General features: G+C 49.7%; 9 non-coding genes across 9 annotated transcripts; 3 read left to right on the plus strand and 6 right to left on the minus strand.

Moving 5' to 3' along the window:
* Positions 1 to 198: 198 nt before the first annotated feature.
* Positions 199 to 272, minus strand: TRNAN-GUU (transfer RNA asparagine (anticodon GUU)). The gene has a single exon. It is a non-coding gene; the product is annotated as a tRNA-Asn (tRNA).
* A 1,145-nt stretch (positions 273 to 1,417) lies between these two features.
* TRNAG-GCC (transfer RNA glycine (anticodon GCC)) lies at positions 1,418 to 1,488 on the plus strand. Its single transcript has one exon. It is a non-coding gene; the product is annotated as a tRNA-Gly (tRNA).
* Positions 1,489 to 1,559: 71 nt separating this feature from the next.
* TRNAW-CCA (transfer RNA tryptophan (anticodon CCA)) lies at positions 1,560 to 1,631 on the minus strand. Its single transcript has one exon. It is a non-coding gene; the product is annotated as a tRNA-Trp (tRNA).
* A 243-nt stretch (positions 1,632 to 1,874) lies between these two features.
* TRNAN-GUU (transfer RNA asparagine (anticodon GUU)) lies at positions 1,875 to 1,948 on the minus strand. The gene has a single exon. It is a non-coding gene; the product is annotated as a tRNA-Asn (tRNA).
* Positions 1,949 to 3,102: 1,154 nt separating this feature from the next.
* TRNAG-GCC (transfer RNA glycine (anticodon GCC)) lies at positions 3,103 to 3,173 on the plus strand. The gene has a single exon. It is a non-coding gene; the product is annotated as a tRNA-Gly (tRNA).
* Positions 3,174 to 3,244: 71 nt separating this feature from the next.
* On the minus strand, positions 3,245 to 3,316 carry TRNAW-CCA (transfer RNA tryptophan (anticodon CCA)). The gene has a single exon. It is a non-coding gene; the product is annotated as a tRNA-Trp (tRNA).
* Positions 3,317 to 3,559: 243 nt separating this feature from the next.
* Positions 3,560 to 3,633, minus strand: TRNAN-GUU (transfer RNA asparagine (anticodon GUU)). The gene has a single exon. It is a non-coding gene; the product is annotated as a tRNA-Asn (tRNA).
* A 1,138-nt stretch (positions 3,634 to 4,771) lies between these two features.
* On the plus strand, positions 4,772 to 4,842 carry TRNAG-GCC (transfer RNA glycine (anticodon GCC)). The gene has a single exon. It is a non-coding gene; the product is annotated as a tRNA-Gly (tRNA).
* Positions 4,843 to 4,913: 71 nt separating this feature from the next.
* Positions 4,914 to 4,986, minus strand: TRNAW-CCA (transfer RNA tryptophan (anticodon CCA)). The gene has a single exon. It is a non-coding gene; the product is annotated as a tRNA-Trp (tRNA).
* Positions 4,987 to 5,000: the final 14 nt, after the last annotated feature.

Here is a 5,000-nt window from a genome sequence, read left to right on the forward strand (position 1 = left end):
TTTGCCCACCTCCTTATGTGCCTAGGGTTGTATTACAAGGTTTGGCTTTTTGTTTTCCATCCTATTGATGAAATTGAGTGCAGGTGCAGAGAGAACGCAGAGGATTGAAATGTTCAGGGAAAGGGTCTCACGCAGGAGCTCTAGACCAAAGGCACATTACTATGATTTATTAAAGTGCTTCATGCATGCAAAAGGAAACGTCCCTGGGTGGGCTTGAACCACCAACCTTTCGGTTAACAGCCGAACACGCTAACCGATTGCGCCACAGAGACTAGTGACAAAAACACATCTCCTGAGACTCAACATATATCTTTATGTGTGCGCGCCTGCCTTGAGCTTGTGTTATATAAGGCGTCTTTATCCTATGCAGCATTTGTCATTTGCTTAGTGTCTTGTCACTGTTGGGTGTTATGATGCGCAGACTACTGTCTAATGGTGTTAGGGCCAGTATTACAACCAGTCCCAGTGTATGAGATACATGTATGACTTTTCTGTGGCCTTCTTAGCGTAGCTATCTGCTCCTCTGGTGGTGTTCTACCAGCCTGTCAGGCGTGTGTCTTGCCCATCCAATCTTCACTGTGGCATGTTAGACTTGTCTTCTCTGTGAGCGGAGTCTCCTTCCCAGAGCAGGTGCTTTCTCTGAACTCTTGCTTTGTAAGACTGCTGGGCAAGGCCCTCCCTAGCCCCTCACTCAGATAGATACATTTACCTGCAGAGCTCAGCTTTGGAGAAAGAGAGGGGGCAGAGAGCGCAAAGGGGAAGGCCCAAGGTGCACTCCTTATTTTACATAAAAGCTCGGGCTCTTGGGAGGACAGGGACATGAGGGTTCTCAGGGAAAGCCATCACATTAGTATTGATGGCTGGGCCTTGAAACACAACAATCCCGGAATGGCCAGGCACAAAATGCCTGTGCAATAGGCCTGACCATAGGCTTCTGGAGGTCTTGCTCTCCAGAGGCCCCAGTGGTCTAAGCCCGACCAGGGCTGTGCCCGACCAGGGCTGTAGGGACGCATAAAGGGACGCAGGGCGCAGAACTCTGCCCGTTTCACCCCAGCATTTCGGGGAGGACAGGGAATTTGGCAAAGACAGTGGGAAGGATTTTTAAGGAGGAGAGTTCAGTGACATGATCTGAAACACAATAGTGCTGGTGATCTGGAGGCTGCCTTCTATGAGCCACTTCTGTCGGGAGCAGCCTGCCATCATGCCCTGATAACCACAACACTAGTCCCAAGCCAGTGACCTCAGCAAATGCAAAAACATTCATACTTATAGTCTCCTGCATCTGATTCTTGCCATCATGTGAAACGTTGGCATTCCAATGTCTGTTGCACACACTTTGTTCATAGGTGTGCAATTTGAGTGCGTGCGCCTCATCACTGTCTTGGACAGAGCTCTGTCTCTAAGCTACACATGTGAAGCATTGGTGGTTCAGTGGTAGAATTCTCGCCTGCCACGCGGGAGGCCCGGGTTCGATTTCCGGCCAATGCAAGGCTGTGTTCTTTTGACTTTGCTTTCTAAATCAAATATGGGAACTCAGTGGGGCATAAAATGGGAAACAGTGACCCCGACGTGATTTGAACACGCAACCTTCTGATCTGGAGTCAGACGCGCTACCGTTGCGCCACGAGGTCCTTGCTTTTGGAGTCACATCAGCAAATGTTGTGAGCCTTTTCATTTTTGCCCACCTCCTTATGTGCCTAGGGTTGTATTACAAGGTTTGGCTTTTTGTTTTCCATCCTATTGATGAAATTGAGTGCAGGTGCAGAGAGAACGCAGAGGATTGAAATGTTCAGGGAAAGGGTCTCACGCAGGAGCTCTAGACCAAAGGCACATTACTATGATTTATTAAAGTGCTTCATGCATGCAAAAGGAAACGTCCCTGGGTGGGCTTGAACCACCAACCTTTCGGTTAACAGCCGAACGCGCTAACTGATTGCGCCACAGAGACTAGTGACAAAAGCACATCTCCTGAGACTCAACATATATCTTTATGTGTGCGCGCCTGCCTTGAGCTTGTGTTATATAAGGCGTCTTTATCCTATGCAGCATTTGTCATTTGCTTAGTGTCTTGTCACTGTTGGGTGTTATGATGCGCAGACTACTGTCTAATGGTGTTAGGGCCAGTATTACAACCAGTCCCAGTGTATGAGATACATGTATGACTTTTCTGTGGCCTTCTTAGCGTAGCTATCTGCTCCTCTGGTGGTGTTCTACCAGCCTGTCAGGCGTGTGTCTTGCCCATCCAATCTTCACTGTGGCATGTTAGACTTGTCTTCTCTGTGAGCAGAGTCTCCTTCCCAGAGCAGGTGCTTTCTCTGAACTCTTGCTTTGTAAGACTGCTGGGCAAGGCCCTCCCTAGCCCCTCACTCAGATAGATACATTTACCTGCAGAGCTCAGCTTTGGAGAAAGAGAGGGGGCAGAGAGCGCAAAGGGGAAGGCCCAAGGTGCACACCTTATTTTACATAAAAGCTCGGGCTCTTGGGAGGACAGGGACATGAGGGTTCTCAGGGAAAGCCATCACATTAGTATTGATGGCTGGGCCTTGAAACACAACAATCCCGGAATGGCCAGGCACAAAATGCCTGTGCAATAGGCCTGACCATAGGCTTCTGGAGGTCTTGCTCTCCAGAGGCCCCAGTGGTCTAAGCCCGACCAGGGCTGTGCCCGACCAGGGCTGTAGGCCGCGTTGGGAGCGCGTTAGGGACGCAGGGCGCAGAACTCTGCCCGTTTCACCCCAGCATTTCGGGGAGGACAGGGAATTTGGCAAAGACAGTGGGAAGGATTTTTAAGGAGGAGAGTTCAGTGACATGATCTGAAACACAATAGTGCTGGTGATCTGGAGGCTGCCTTCTATGAGCCACTTCTGTCGGGAGCAGCCTGCCATCATGCCCTGATAACCACAACACTAGTCCCAAGCCAGTGACCTCAGCAAATGCAAAAACATTCATACTTATAGTCTCCTGCATCTGATTCTTGCCATCATGTGAAACGTTGGCATTCCAATGTCTGTTGCACACACTTTGTTCATAGGTGTGCAATTTGAGTGCGTGCGCCTCATCACTGTCTTGGACAGAGCTCTGTCTCTAAGCTACACATGTGAAGCATTGGTGGTTCAGTGGTAGAATTCTCGCCTGCCACGCGGGAGGCCCGGGTTCGATTCCCGGCCAATGCAAGGCTGTGTTCTTTTGACTTTGCTTTCTAAATCAAATATGGGAACTCAGTGGGGCATAAAATGGGAAACAGTGACCCCGACGTGATTTGAACACGCAACCTTCTGATCTGGAGTCAGACGCGCTACCGTTGCGCCACGAGGTCCTTGCTTTTGGAGTCACATCAGCAAATGTTGTGAGCCTTTTCATTTTTGCCCACCTCCTTATATGCCTAGGGTTGTATTACAAGGTTTGGCTTTTTGTTTTCCATCCTATTGATGAAATTGAGTGCAGGTGCAGAGAGAACGCAGAGGATTGAAATGTTCAGGGAAAGGGTCTCACGCAGGAGCTCTAGACCAAAGGCACATTACTATGATTTATTAAAGTGCTTCATGCATGCAAAAGGAAACGTCCCTGGGTGGGCTTGAACCACCAACCTTTCGGTTAACAGCCGAACGCGCTAACCGATTGCACCACAGAGACTAGTGACAAAAGCACATCTCCTGAGACTCAACATATATCTTTATGTGTGCGCGCCTGCCTTGAGCTTGTGTTATATAAGGCGTCTTTATCCTACGCAGCATTTGCCATAAGCTTAGTGTCTTGTCACTGTTGGGTGTTATGATGCGCAGACTACTATCTAATGGTGTTAGGGCCAGTATTACAACCAGTCCCAGTGTATGAGATACATGTATGACTTTTCTGTGGCCTTCTTAGCGTAGCTATCTGCTCCTCTGGTGGTGTTCTACCAGCCTGTCAGGCGTGTGTCTTGCCCATCCAATCTTCACTGTGACATGTTAGACTTGTCTTCTCTGTGAGCGGAGTCTCCTTCCCAGAGCAGGTGCTTTCTCTGAACTCTTGCTTTGTAAGACTGCTGGGCAAGGCCCTCCCTAGCCCCTCACTTAGATAGATACATTTACCTGCAGAGCTCAGCTTTGGAGAAAGAGAGGGGGCAGAGAGCGCAAAGGGGAAGGCCCAAGGTGCACACCTTATTTTACATAAAAGCTCGGGCTCTTGGGAGGACAGGGACATGAGGGTTCTCAGGGAAAGCCATCACATTAGTATTGATGGCTGGGCCTTGAAACACAACAATCCCGGAATGGCCAGGCACAAAATGCCTGTGCAATAGGCCTGACCATAGGCTTCTGGAGGTCTTGCTCTCCAGAGGCCCCAGTGGTCTAAGCCCGACCAGGGCTGTAGGCCGCGTTGGGAGCGCGTTAGGGACGCAGGGTGCAGAACTCTGCCCGTTTCACCCCAGCATTTCGGGGAGGACAGGGAATTTGGCAAAGACAGTGGGAAGGATTTTTAAGGAGGAGAGTTCAGTGACATGATCTGAAACACAATAGTGCTGGTGATCTGGAGGCTGCCTTCTATGAGCCACTTCTGTCGGGAGCAGCCTGCCATCATGCCCTGATAACCACAACACTAGTCCCAAGCCAGTGACCTCAGCAAATGCAAAAACATTCATACTTATAGTCTCCTGCATCTGATTCTTGCCATCATGTGAAACGTTGGCATTCCAATGTCTGTTGCACACACTTTGTTCATAGGTGTGCAATTTGAGTGCGTGCGCCTCATCACTGTCTTGGACAGAGCTCTGTCTCTAAGCTACACATGTGAAGCATTGGTGGTTCAGTGGTAGAACTCTCGCCTGCCACGCGGGAGGCCCGGGTTCGATTCCCGGCCAATGCAAGGCTGTGTTCTTTTGACTTTGCTTTCTAAATCAAATACGGGAACTCAGTGGGGCATAAAATGGGAAACAGTGACCCCCAACGTGATTTGAACACGCAACCTTCTGATCTGGAGTCAGACGCGCTACCGTTGCGCCACGAGGTCCTTGCTTTTGGAGT

Source organism: Triturus cristatus, chromosome 4_2 (genome assembly GCF_964204655.1).
Source record: "Triturus cristatus chromosome 4_2, aTriCri1.1, whole genome shotgun sequence".
NCBI lineage: Eukaryota > Metazoa > Chordata > Amphibia > Caudata > Salamandridae > Triturus > Triturus cristatus.